Here is a 14,411-nt window from a genome sequence, read left to right on the forward strand (position 1 = left end):
AACTTGCTAGTGTAGACGTGGCCTAGGATTATTATCAAATACCTTAATTCAGGGGTTAGCAACGCCCAGCATGGGTGGCACATGAGCCAATTTTCATCAGCACGTGAGGTGGGAGCTCAGCACACCCCTCCAGCCCCAGGCAGCTGGGAGTTTGCTCAAAGCCAGGCTGCCTGTGGATTATCAAAAGACCAGCTAATGCTACCAGCTGCCACCTAAACCTTAAAGCTCTGCATCTTAATGTATTTATTAATGAAGCTGTTGTAAGTAGGATTATTAGTGACTTTAAAAAGTATCATCAGCAGTCAGACTGTACATGGAAGTCAAAAGGTCAAATTTCGGCTCTCCACTTCAGAAAGTTTGCTGAGCCTGCCTTAGCTTTATTTAGGCATTTAATGCTGTCTGAGTCATTCACAGTCTCATATCCAAATCACCATAATTATTCTTCAAACTTCTTTCATTTTAACGTGAATTAATAGCGACATACATGTTTAATTAGCCATAAACCAAGCAAACAGTCACAGCTTAGGAGCTTGACTCTGTGGTGCCAAGGAAATCTAAGAAAATAATATCAACAATAGATCAGAAAACAGGAATAGTAAATGAGATTCAGTTGAAACTTTCTTTATGAATTGTTTATGTATCTACAAATATTTGAACATTAGACTATGATGCATTCTGTAACTGTTTTTATGCTACAGGTTATGGGCCTGTCAGTTCACAAAGATTTTTTAAACGTCACATAAGCACCCCAAAGCATAAATTATTCCTAAGCAACGGGAAATTGGTTAACATCAATTTGCATAATGAATAAAGACCAGATTTCTAGTTAATATGAAAAGCAACAGGAGCCAAATGACAATGCTGTTAAACTGGTGCTAAAGCAAGATAAGGTACAGCAAAATGTGTACACGACCAATTCTCATATGCACACACATAAAATAGTAATATAACTTCTTCATTACGATACATTTTAAATTGCCAGGAATTTATGATATTGTAATATTTTAAAAATCAATTGTTCTGTATTTCTTTTCAGATATCCAAGGCTATGTCTAGATTACAGGGATTTGGAAGCAGAAGTTTGTATCGGAAGATGTCTTGTGACAAAACCTCTGTCAACAGATCGCAGCCAGACCACAACAGCAGATCAAAAGAGCTATCTGCTCTGTCAACAGAGAGTGGCCAGGTTGTCCAGCCACTCTATTGGCAAAACAGCCACCTGGAAACATGATAATATTCAGGAAGGAGAACTAAAACTAAAGCACGATGTTTTGGAAAAAAGAAAACTAGTTTTTTTAAGTTTTGGAATGGGTGAGATAGTTTGAAGTTACATGAAATATTTTCCCTTCAATGTGAATAACTGTTTTTAATCCCCCAGGGAATACAATGAATCACATATTACTCTTACTGTATGACATGTGCAATAAAGATTCAAATTTGAAAGAAATTCGTGTTCTAACTGCTTCTATTACTAGTGGGAAATTTTTAAAATCAGAAACAGAACAAAAAATAACCCCAGGTGGTTTGACAGAATTCGCATTTTGCTAACACCACAGCAAACTAGACCCACAAGATTTGGGATTCTGTTCTAAATCTAAAACATTTAGTTTTGAGAAGTTTCTTAATTTAGCAAAACAAGTTTTCACAACCCTAGTTAGAACGGCTTTTCCCACTCTGAACAGTGGATTCTACATCAGCTTTTAAACATTTTACTACTAACAGTCATATCTGTAATTTAATGATTTACCATTTCAATTAGAGCAGCGCTATCAGGCCCCAATCAAAGTTAGGTAATTTTGGGCTGCATCTACACTGCGAGATAAATTTGAATTTAAGGCAGTTTGCTAGATATTACCACGTGACTGTCTTCACTGTAAATACCATTAGCTTGATTTAGGGAGCACTAATAACCAGATTACAAAATCGCAGTTACTTGACGAGTACAGTGCCAAGCTCAAATTCAGCAGTTCAATTAAAGGCCAGTGTGGAAACGCCACATCTTAAAATCAAATTTATTAACCGTCAGAGGGGTCCCTTATGTAACCCACAATGCCCCTCACTGCTCCACTCTGGCCACTGCTCTCCAGTAACAGGAAGACTGTGAATTTCCAAGCAGGAGCAGCGAGCCCTTAGTTGTTGGCTCATGTTTGTGTGATAGCCTGAAAATGTCTTTCTTTCTTTGTTATTAGTACTGTGAGTGTATCTACCCGTTACAAATAGCCCCTGCAGGGAGTTTGTGGTTCTGTCTCTATACTTGTTATTTTTTTCTACGCTGCCTGGCGCCAGCCGCTGCGCTTCCATACCACATGGCAACAAAGCTGTAGTGGGGGTAGTGCTTCCATAAGACATGGAGAAACTTCTCAGTGGTTTACATTTGTGTGCGAACCCCCTTCCCTCCCCTACAGGCGCCACACAGCCGGGATCTTTCCTGAGCTCAGAGACATCACGTGAGTAGCCCCCGACCAAATGTGTGCCTGCCATTGGGTGCTGACTATGCTGCCAGGCAGCCCCATGATAGACTGCATGCCTTTAGGACTGCAAGGGTGGGAAAGATACACGGGATTTTGCTGCCGCCATGGGGAAATCTCCCCAGTGGCTAAGACAGTGAGGAGAACCTCCTCAGCTGTCCCTCCCCCACAAATCCCCCCCTATAACCATACTTTTTTCTTAGGCTTTTCTATATTTCTTCTAACTTTGACAGCATGGTCAGGGTCCCTCTATTACGGCCAGTTGAGAATGCAGCTACAGAAGAAAGACATTTCTGTAAACTTTTTTGCCATCTGCATGGATGCCCTACTTTTCCTTCCTTCCAATGGGAAAAGTGAACTTTTCCTTAGCACAGGAGGGAAATGAGGAAAATGCAATGTGGGAAGATGATGTCAAAGACCAGTGAGTATACCCAGGATGCTACGGGGATGACGGAACTGTGGGATAGGTTCCCACAATCCCCTACTGCAACAGTTGATGTTTGTCAATTTGAGTGTGACAGCAATGAGTCAACTTTGTGAGGACCACGTGGGATGGTCAAATTCGAACTTATAAATTCCAGAATTACAAAATTAATGTTAATAAATTTGAATTTCTCTCATAGTGTAGACACAGCCTTGGACTATGCACAGTTGCACAGTCTCCTCCCCAGATACTCAAATGTAGTATTTAGTACGAGTAAATTTATGCAGCGTTCCTCAGGTATTTAAGTAAAGTGAGGGAGAGGCTGGGGCTGGGCTCCTTCCTGAAGGGTATGGGAAGGTGTCTTCCTCCCCTCGCCCCCAGCCTGAACTTGGGTTGTGGCTGAGGCCAGATCCGCAGCGTTTTTCTGCAGCCCCAATGAGAGGTGGTGGGGACAGGACTGGAGTGCTTTTTCCCAGCCTCCATCAAGAGTAACAGAGGGGGTGCTGGGCCCATAGTGCCATTTCCCAGTGAGAGCAATGGGGGTTGGGGGGGTGGGGGCTGGGGCCTCAGTGGTTCTCCCTGGCCTCACTGAGAAGTGCAGGACCAGGGCCAGGGTTTAGCCTTTTGGCCCCAGCCCCGGCAAGAGCTGCAGGGGTGGGGCTGGGTGTGGGGCTGGGGCCAAGGCAAGGGCCAGGGCTGCAGTCCTTTTCCCCAGTCCTGGTGAGAGGTGCAGGGGCAGGGACTGGGGATGGGCCACTTTCCCCAAACCCAGCCTGAACTTGGGCAGGGGCAGGGGCAGGGCTCCCCATAGAGCAGGGAGGGGAAATCGTTCAGGTGGCACTAACCAGCCTGCAGGGTGGAGATCCCTGTCTCCACATGGCCATTCTTTTCCTGCTGTGAGCTACCCCCAGTGGTCACTCTGCAGTATCTCTGTTCTGTGCACTCACTGCCCCCACAGGTGATTCTGAAGTATGTTGTCCCTCCCGTCAGTGCCCTTCCCTTTCCATGTTCTGGGAAATCCTGGGATTTCAGGCTTTTCCCACTTTCCAGGGACAACCAAACCTGGACCTTGATTTAAATTGGGGGAAGAGGAAGCTGCACACCAAATTTCATGGTTATAGCTCTTCTGGTTTAAGAGGAATTCTTGAACAAATAGAGCACAGACAGACAGACAGACAGACAGACAGACATCATATAGATTTAGGTTCCTAACTTCTACTGAAAATCTTTGAGGAGCTGGGCCATAGTGACAGTTCCTGACCCCAAACAGTTCACTATATAAGCAGCTGATTATACAGTCTAATGTGCACGAGGAATCTTTATGTCTACATGCAATCGCACTGAAATCAATGGGGCTCTGCTTGAATGCAGGAGGCCACTTGCGCTGATCAAGTTGCAGGTGGAGGAGTAAAATGAGACAAGATGCACCACCTAACTGTGATAGGAGGGAAGAAAAGTTAGGAAAAGGGTAATAATTATAAGATCAGTGGGTTACACAGGCAGCTATGGCCCAACCCAGCTCTTCCTGAAGTCAATGGCAAAACGCCTGTTGACTCCAGTAGTGAATACCATGTGCCTGTTGCTCAACTAGAACATTCCTGATGGTCCCAAGTGGGTTTTAACTGCAGATTCTAATTCATAGATGCATATCGCAGCCCCACACATGATTTAGTTATATATACCTGGTGTCTGTGTGCATGCCTGTGTGTGTGTGTGCATGTTTGTAAAACAGAGAGTTGCAGGAAGAAAGTATTATTCTCCAAGGAAGACAGTTCAGTACCTGTTTTATTTGATGTTAGTTATTTATTTGATTATTTCTTGGGGATTCAATAACGCTTGTTGTTTCCAACCTTTACACCATCCCATCTGCTTTGGCTATGTGAAGAAAGCTCTAATTTATTAGGTCATGTCACAAAAACAGCTAGTTATGAGATCCCTTAATTCACTGAAGCTTGTATTGCTGAGCTGTTATTACTTCCCAGTGAAAATCAGCCTTTCATCTGCCGAAAGGCAGCTGTATCATCTCAGCTCTCCTGTGCATAATTCCGAAAATATCATTGTACAAGATAACATTCTATCTAAAGAGTTAAATAAATTATTGATACTAGTGCTTGGATTGTAAAGAATTAACCAACTCCAAGAGACCAAACTGATTGCCCATAACATTCCTTTCTTAATGCTTTTTTAATTCTGAATGTTTCTATGAATAAATGAAAAGATCCATTTAAGGTAAACAATAGTTCTGTTTATTTCTTCCTGTGGTAACAACAAAAATCACAGTTTGATCACTTTGCGGGTATTGAAAACATTACACCTCCAGTTTACAATTTTTTGCTCCTGGAATTATAGAAAAAAGTGGAATGCCTTATAGCAAAATAGCAGAACAGACTCAATATTTAAGGCAAGAAAATCAAAAATAGTAATCAAGGTTGACAAATCAGAAAAATATTATCAAGGTGAGCAAATCAGAGAGCAGAGTGGGGGGGGGGGGGGGGGGGAAGTCAAGAATTAGATTAAGCCAAGTATGCAAAAAGCCCCTATAATGACTTAAAAAATTCCCATCCCGGTTCAAACCACGTGTTTATGTGTCGAATTTGAATATAAAAGAGAGTTCAGCAGCTTCTCTTCCCGAAGTGCTGTGAAAATTCCTCTTCAGTAAGATGCAAACTTTCAGGTCATTAACAGAATGGTCCACTCCATTAACGTGGTGACTGACCAGTTTGTGGATGTGGAACGTTTTATGTCTGTTTTATGCCCATTAATTCTTTCTCTCTGTTACAATAAAATATGTGTGTGTGTGTTTGAGCCTGTCATTTAATACTTTCTGAATGGGCGGATAATTACACAAAAACAGTGGGAGTAAGACACTCAGAAAATTAACTGCAAGCAAGGTTTGCTTCATTTCTCTCCCCTTCTTTCCCAGCCAACCTTTCCCTCCCCTGCAAGGTGGAATTATTTTCTGTAAACTAATGAGATTTCTGCCATCTAGGTAGATTGGCAATTGAGTCTCAGCAAGACTTTAAAGTTTGATGTGTCTTCTTCAAACCCCTGGAAATTGGACAGAAAAATTTTCTTTCAGGCAATTAGACACATTTTCCCTTCAGGAGAGAGCAACTGAAAAACTTGGGGCAGAGGAAAGATTAGCAAGAGGAAGCTTATGTTACAGGTAGATCTATGTAGAACTTAAGGCCTATATACCAGTTATGCTTGACCTCTGCTGAAGAGTGAACTTAACCCCTTGTTAGAGATTTTGGAGGGCTTTTCAAAATGGGCCTTCCTGGATGCATTAACAGATCTTAATGAATTTGTTAAACTAAATCAACTCCGTATGTGCATATTAGTGATTAATTTTGACTTGAAAATGTAATAAATCTTATGTTTCATAGAGACCATAAGAGTCCTATGGAAGTGAATGAAAAAGTCTGATTTACTTCTGAAAGAATTTAAGAAATGTTGATTGGAACATACATCAGAATATATTTCACAGTTAGAATTGTGATGACCCTTTTGTAACCATAGGTACTGTGCTTAGGTGCCTAAATAAATGGCCTGATTTTAAAGGTGTGGTGTTTTTTCAGGGATTATCTTGCTATATGTTTGAATGGGGTTGTGTACATTTTGGGCACTAGCATAATACAGATTTAAGGGCTTCTGTTTAAGAATGGGTCGGGGCAGAAGGTGTTAAACCCTATTTCCTCCCCCAATCACTTGCTGAAGTGGGGCCTAACTATTTTTCTGGGGACTGTCTACAGCTGATAATATTTTAGAAAGGTTTGCAAGAGATAATGGTCCCTGTGCATGGTGGGGCTGTCTCTGTTGAGGTAGGCTAGTCCTGTGGAGATTCTGAAATTTTACTATGGCTCCAAATGCAAAAATTCAAACTAGGATAGCTGGAGTTGACATTCCCCACCATCCCCACAGCGGAAGGTCAATGGGAATAACTCTTCTGTTGACTTCCCTTAGTTCTCATGACTATGAACACTCAGCTCTATGGGGACACCCTGGATGTTTGATTTAGAGCATCCCTACTAGAGGCACCAAATCAAAACCTTGAAGATTGTCCTGCAGGGTATCAGTTTTTCAGTAAGGATAGACATGTCCTATGTGTTCCTAGAGAGGAAAAGGCTTGAGGAGAACCTCGTAGAGGAACTTTATACCAACTTGGTCACCAGATGAACTGGGCATTTCTGGCACGTGATGGCATATCTAACATTAGTTGAGAAACAGGAGAATGTACCCCTGATTCTGTAATTAATGTGGTTAGGTCCAGTGATGCTATCTCCAGAATAGATATGTAGACAAAGTTGGCAACGGGGATTGTTGCTAGGAAAAGTTCCAGGATTAGTATTATTGCAGTATAGCCTGTTGCTGCTAGTGAGAATTCTCCTCAGGTTAGGAGGTTGTCTATAGGAGGGAACAGGCTTGTCACCTAGGGCCCTCTGGAGTGGAGCTTCATGATTTAGGACGGGTTGTAGGTCTTTAACTAATGTTATATCTGCCATCATGTGCCAGCAATGCCCACCCACTATGTATATTGGGCAAACTGCAAACAGTCTATGCAAAAGAATGAATGGACACAGAACAGATATCAAAAATCTCCAAATACACAAACCGGCCAGCCAGCACGTTAATGGAGTGGGCCATTCTGTTAAAGACCCGAGAGTTCATGTTCTGGACAAAAGAGACTTTAACAACTCTCTACAGAGAGAATGTTCGGAACTAACATTCATATTCAAATTCGACACATTAACACATGGTTTGAACAGGGACAGCAATTACCTGACCTATTATAAGGACTCTTTTACATACTTTGATGTTTGACCAAATAGTTAACTTCCCCCACTCCTCACCCCGATCTTTCTTCTCTTCTATCTGATTTGTCAACCTTGATAACAATTTTTGGACCTCTGTGTTTATATATTGTGTCTATTCTGGTAAGGCTATCATCTGAAGAAAAAATTATTTTGTTCATTTTTAAAGTGGTAAATGATTGCTTTTTTGTTTTGATGAAAACTAATTAAGGAATTTTGGTCAAATTTGGTGAAGTTTTGGCTGAATAAAAAAATGGGAGGAGGGAAAATTTATTAGTATTGACAATTTTGATATAAAACATTTTATTTTGTTTCAAACCAAAATGCTGACATGGAATGTTTGTTTGAAAATGATTAATTTAATCCCCTCATTGCCAATTGTTTCTCATTTTTTTTTATTTATGTTTCCTTTTCAGGGACAAAAACCAAAACATTCTATTTAGAGTTCAAAACTAGATGACTTTTTTCTTTGAAATGGGGTTTGGTTTCCATTCAGCCATTGAAAGAAAAAAATATTTTCTCAGTTCTAGCTTAAAATCAGTATGATGATGCCTACTCATGCTGCTATCTACCCCTCATTTGCAAGGAAAATGTACCCCACACGTCCTAGTGAAGAGAGACCTTCTGCCCACTGTGTGATCCCAACTATATACAGTAACAGGGTGAAGGAGAGTCCAGTTAACCCATTCCATGGCACCTGGAAAAACAGGTAATTAAAGATTAGAACCAGCTGAGGAAAAGCAGACACTGGATTACTTTTATAAATGATTGATAAAATCAACAAGAAAGGACTGCAGTAAGGAATTTGTCAGCTGGGATTGGCCCTGATGGGGGAGGCTGTCAGAGTTGAACGGTTTCATTTGGCGTCCAGAGAAACTAGGAGCAGCCCTTCTCTCCCCACCCCCACCCCTACCCCCGCCCCAAAGAAAAAAAATGCTTTTTAAGAAAAAATTAGGAGAAAATTATAGAGAGAGATTAAGTGCTAAGAAGAGAGAAATGGAGAGTGAAACTCCTCAATAAGCGCATGCAAAAGGTGCAGGTAGGAATTACCCAGGGATCCTACAGAGGATCATCAGGAGCAGACCCCCAGTTTATCAGAAGGGCCATGGGCTGGAAAAAAAGCAAGGGGTAGGCCTTGTTCACCCTGCAGTGTAAGCCTCAAGAGTAAAGCAGCAAGGACTATGGCGCTCAGAAGACCTGGTGCATGCTTACTCAGACTCTCATTTTCATTTGAACATTTTGTTACGCCTGGATCAGAGTAGACTGTAAGCACCCTAGCTGCAGCTGTGAACCACAAAAAGAAACACACCACTGTGACCACTGAGTAGCTCTGGCAGGGGGTGACAGAGATAGACAAACACACCAGCTACCTTCTACGCACTCTCCGATGAAAAGGTAGGAAACTTCAATATGTACTTTACTAGCATCAGCATATTGGCAGCTTTGTAAGCACTGTATACTTCATCAGAAACAAAATACTTTCCATGACTCTGACACATCTGCAAAAAAGGACAGACCTTGTGATCTCTGGGCTAGTATAGATAGTACCTAACAGGTAACAGCAATATTTTCCCCACTTCTTTTAAATATATAGGGTGCATCTACACTAGCTGGCTACTTTGAAGTAGCTGGCACAACGTCGAAATAGCACGTGTCATGTCTACTCATGCCGTACGCTATTTCAACGTTGAAATCGATGTTAGGCGGCTAGACGTTGAAATTGCTATTCCTATCCAAAGATGGGAATAGCGCCCTACTTCGACTTTCAGTGTCAAAGTAGGGTGTGTGTAGACAATCCGCGTCCCGCTACGTCAAAATAGCGGGGTCCTCCATGGCAGCCATCAGCTGAGGGGTTGAGAGACACTCTGCCCAGCCCCTGCGGGGCTCTATGGTTGCCTCATGCAGCAGCCCTTAGCCCAGGGCTCCTGGCTGCTGCTGCTGCTGCTGCTGCTGCTGCTGTAGCTGGGGGTCCATGCTGTGTGTAGGGGGTCTGCAACAGGTTGTTGGCTCTGCGGACCTTGTGCTGTGCAGGCCGAGTGTGTCTGGGAGGGGCCCTTTAAGGGAGTGGCTTGCTGTTGCCCCAGAAGGGCTAGTCCAGCCTGTGACCCCATCCACAGGCTTTGCTGGCCCCTTAATTTGATGGGGAGCGCTGGTGTGTGTGGACGCTCCACATTTCCTTCCAGGGCAGCTCCTTTCAACGTTCCCTGTCGCTACTTCGACGTTGAACGTCAATGGCACCAGCCCCGGAGGATGCGTAGACCATACACGTCAAAGTAGCCTATTTTGATGTTCTTACTTCAAAATAGGCTACTTCGACGAAGCGTGCTAGTGTAGACGTAGCCATAGTAACTATTCTTTCACTGTGTAGCATATTTATTATTTTCACAAAAAACTGTCTCCTCCTTATAGTAGGCATCTCTAGGGCAAATAATAAACTGAAGGCTTATAGATGTGTATAGATACTCCTGGATGTGAAATGTGTGGTGAAGAAAATGTTTTATGAAATCTGTTGTTCTAGATCTTTTAAAAAGTAAGAACTAGTAGTCAGCAGTTAATTTTAGAAGTTCAGTGTAATCGTTGGGCTGTGTTTTGTTTGAAATGGGAGTAAGTATCTTAAAGATAAACAGGGTAAATTTTGGTAAAATTCTTGTTCACTGTTACTCCATTAGTTAAGAGTGATCTGAAGTTTCATGCCACACAAATGTTGGCTTACTCTTATTTAAAAATATTTCTAACTTTTACTAAAAGCACAGAAAAAGGGGGAAAACTGAAGCATTTAAAAAGTAAAATCCTAATTATTTTTTTAAATTCTAAATAGCCTGTATTCCCTTTCACTCTGTCAATTTTTTATAAAAGAAATCCATGCTTGACAGTCTTTTAGATCATATTAAAGATGTTAACCATCCTTTTGAATAGTCTGGAGCTGTTGTTACTGCTGGAAATCCTATTTCCTTGAAGATAAAACAAATATACACAAGTGCAGAGTAACAGAACAGCAAAGTCAGCAAATGCAGCTTCTGTCTTTAGTGCTGACTTTGACTTGGGACCTTGGTCCTGGAAAAACAGACCCAAGGCAGTGTCTGATCAGCCCAAGACTTGACAAACTTGTACCAGGTTCAGGCAGTTTAAAGCCTTCCTCTTAGCCGTCTCTCTGGTTAGAGACTCACAGTTGGATTGCAAAATAAGGAGTTGTCTGGGCCAGCTCTAGACAGGAAACAAAAAGAGAAAGGAAAGAAAAGAAATAAGCTGAGAAAGGGAAATGACACATGCGCATAGGGGAGTAGCAGCTGGAGTCCAAGTCTCAGATGCCAAGTGTTGTTCAGGATTTAGTAAAAGCTGGTGAGATGGCAGAATCCTCAGGTTCATCCTTCCTGCCCTGGTCTGGCTGTCTTTCCAGATCAGAGTGACAAAGGCCTGTTGATTTCATGGTGAGTCCTGGACCAGGAGGTAGTGCAGGTTGCAGCAATGATACTAAAGCTAGCTTCTTCCAGTCATGTGTTCCACACTCTCTCGCATTTTGTCATACATCTCCCGTTGTCTCTGCCAAACATGTCGAAGCAAAGGTGGCAGCCTTACCCCATTATGCTCAATCAAAACACGTCACTAATTTCAACTATAACCTTGCTGCCCATTCGGAGACTTTTTTTATTGTCATGCCAGCCTGTGACTGTATGGCCTTGACACCCCCTTACCAGAGTTCTTTAACTGAAATGATCCAGTCATCATAAAACTATTTTGTCTTCAATTTTTGCTGACATTTTATGAAAAATTTTATTTAACAGGTTAAGTTGAACTACTGTCTTGGATTAATTTAAGAGTATAGGTCTCTCCACAACATTTCTGAATATTTAGCCAGATGGCCAGGACTTTTATACTGGCCTACTAAAAATTAATGTAAATAATAAATATATGCCCCCCCAGAAAGCATATTTCACTTCAGTTTCTATATCTTCTTAGAGCACAGTAGATTATTTCACAATTTCAAATTATCTGTAAATTCTTATTGTTTCTACCATTATAAATAGCATACAACAGAAAGATCAATAAAATAGAGGGAAATTAAATTCAGGACATGCAAATAGTCTTCAGTTTTGTTTGGTCTTTCATTTGTGTGTTCCAGTGCATTTTACAGTGCATATAATGGCACAAGCAATCACATTTATTTAACAGATAAGCAATTAAGTGGCGCCAGTCGCTTCAGAGATGGTACATGAAAATACAAAAGTCTGTACTTAATATGGACATGCACACTTCATAGTGCCCTAGGGTGGTACAGTCCTCATTTCGGTGTATTGCCAGTTTACATGTCAGAACAGCTGGCTTTTTCCCACCCTCTGGGTATTAGTGTTCTTCTTAATGCATCGTAAGGGAAATCAAGAATAGGAACTTCTTCACAAATCATTCTGAAAGAGAAGTTACATTAATGCCAGATTCTCAGTTAATGGAGCTTTTCAGTTATCCATAGGTCATTTGTAAGAACCTTATTCCTAGGGTTTCTGGAGTAGTCATTTAGATCTATGAATAATAACAAATCCAACTGCTATGCATAAAACCCGGAAACCCAATTTGTTCATTTAGCCATTGCAGAGATGCTCAGAATGACTCAAGGTACATCATACATAGTTATTTGGTAATATCAGCCTACTTTTTCTTACTCAGTCTGTAATAATTCTGGGTGTTTCATCTGCATATGTATTCTGTATTGTGTGTTATTTTGTTAGTGCTTTCAAATTGCCATTTGGAATAATTTATTTCTTCAAAATTTTTTGCAGTAATTACAATATATTGGTCTTCCAAATAACTATTGAGCTCTTTAGCTGATGGAAATCAGCACAGTTCCACTGGCATCACTGGAGCTATGCAAGTTTACATCAGCTGAGCTTCTGGCCCTCAGCTGCTTAAAGATTTCCCTTTCATTAAATTAATACCGCAGGAAGTTTTGCATTATTCATGATAGGTAGCTGATTTGGAGTATCACTCCAGAGCCATCTAATGCTACCTGTTCTACATGATGAATTTCTGTAAAAGGCAAAATACTACAGCAGGATGGAAGGAATTTTGAGGCTCTTAGACTTCTATTTTGGTGAAGCTTTCTTCTATTCTTCCCCTCTAATATTTGTACGATTTATTACTATCTTACCCATTTGGAATTATAATTATATTAATAGTAAAAAAAAAACAGACTGATTACTCTGCATCAACCCCATGTATACTAGGGCATCCTTGGAGTCAGTGTGGAACTGTTCTAAGAATGGCTCTATGTGTTGAACCTCTCTAGTCTGGCAGACTCTGATCCGGCAACATCTGTGATCTGGTGTGATTTTGGTTAGCTGGATGTCCACTTATCATGAGTGTGACAAGTTTTCCGCAATCCCACAAAGTTTGTTTACAGTCATCAGTCCTGGCTCTCAGGGTTCTGTGTTGTTATTTAGCTGTAATATACCCCTAAATGTCTTCTAAGAGCCCAGTAAGCACTGGAAGTGTTGGTAATGCTGCTCGACAAGATTGATCTCCCATTGTCCAGCAAATTCTCACTTCGGCACCAGTCAGGTCCTCAGGGTGCTAGACTAGAGAGGTTCCACCTGTTTTGTATGTCAATCAGCCTGATGGTTCTTGCCGGAGCATGGTAGAGCTTGGGCTACTTCCCTTCTCACCTTTCAGAATGGGGTCTGCAGAGGGGGTGGCTAAGAACCAGAAACTCAATGCTATGCCATTTGAGGCAAACCCTAATAAGGAAATAAACTGTTTTTTTGAGCTCCCTTGCACTATCAGATTGGGCAGGAGCAGGGGAGAGACTTTGCTGTTGTGGTTTATAAGATTTTTCATTTGTCTCTGTCTATATTATCAAATAATAAACAATTTATTATTAGTCAGCCTAAAGAAACCAAAGTCAATTTAATGGAAACACTTTCAGAGTGTTATCCAGTCTATTCCACCGCATCACAAAATGAACTGATTCAGTTATTACTATGCCATTCTAAACAGGGGTAGGTTAGCCTAACCTTCCAATGATGTAATTCAGGTTGTGCTCATATACTGAGGTACAGTAAGGAAGTGAAAAGGGGTAAACAGATAGATAGTAGGGCAATAGACCACACTTAATCATGAAGGTTTTCTGTAGCAGTGTTTTATCAGTCAGTTAAGGACCAGCATGGGCAAGCAAAGTCCAGTTGTAAATATTCAAAGTGAGTTAATACTGCAATACGTTTTTAAAAATGGTCTCCTTGCGGTACTTGTGATGCTGTCCTTCGCAGTCTGTTATAGTAAAGTTCCGCTTTATTTATTTCAATGCCAGATTGCACTGAGTGAGCGGTAGTTCCTTTCCTTCTGTTTTTTCCCTCAGAGCTTATCTTTCTAGCCATTCGCAGGGGCTCATTCTCCTCCCACTTAAACTGGAAATAAACCAAAGGTAACTATTAAGGTCCATGAAATTAGTGATGTGACAAGAGTCAGGCCTGCAGTCTGCTCTCTGGTTTTTTCTCCCTTTTAATTTGTACGTTGGTTATTTGCAGTCTCTGTTGTGTGATTGATGCTTCCCCTGTTTCTCTTGATGGAATACCTATAACACAGTTCAGATAAATAGTCCGTGGTTTGGCTGGTGTTTCAAAACATGGTGATTACGTTCATCAATGTTATCTTGATTGGATGTCTGTGGAAGGGATGTATGCTTCCTGAATACCATATTTTTCTTAAGAAAATATTGCTGCT

Source organism: Carettochelys insculpta, chromosome 2, assembly GCF_033958435.1.
Source record: "Carettochelys insculpta isolate YL-2023 chromosome 2, ASM3395843v1, whole genome shotgun sequence".
Lineage (NCBI taxonomy): Eukaryota > Metazoa > Chordata > Testudines > Carettochelyidae > Carettochelys > Carettochelys insculpta.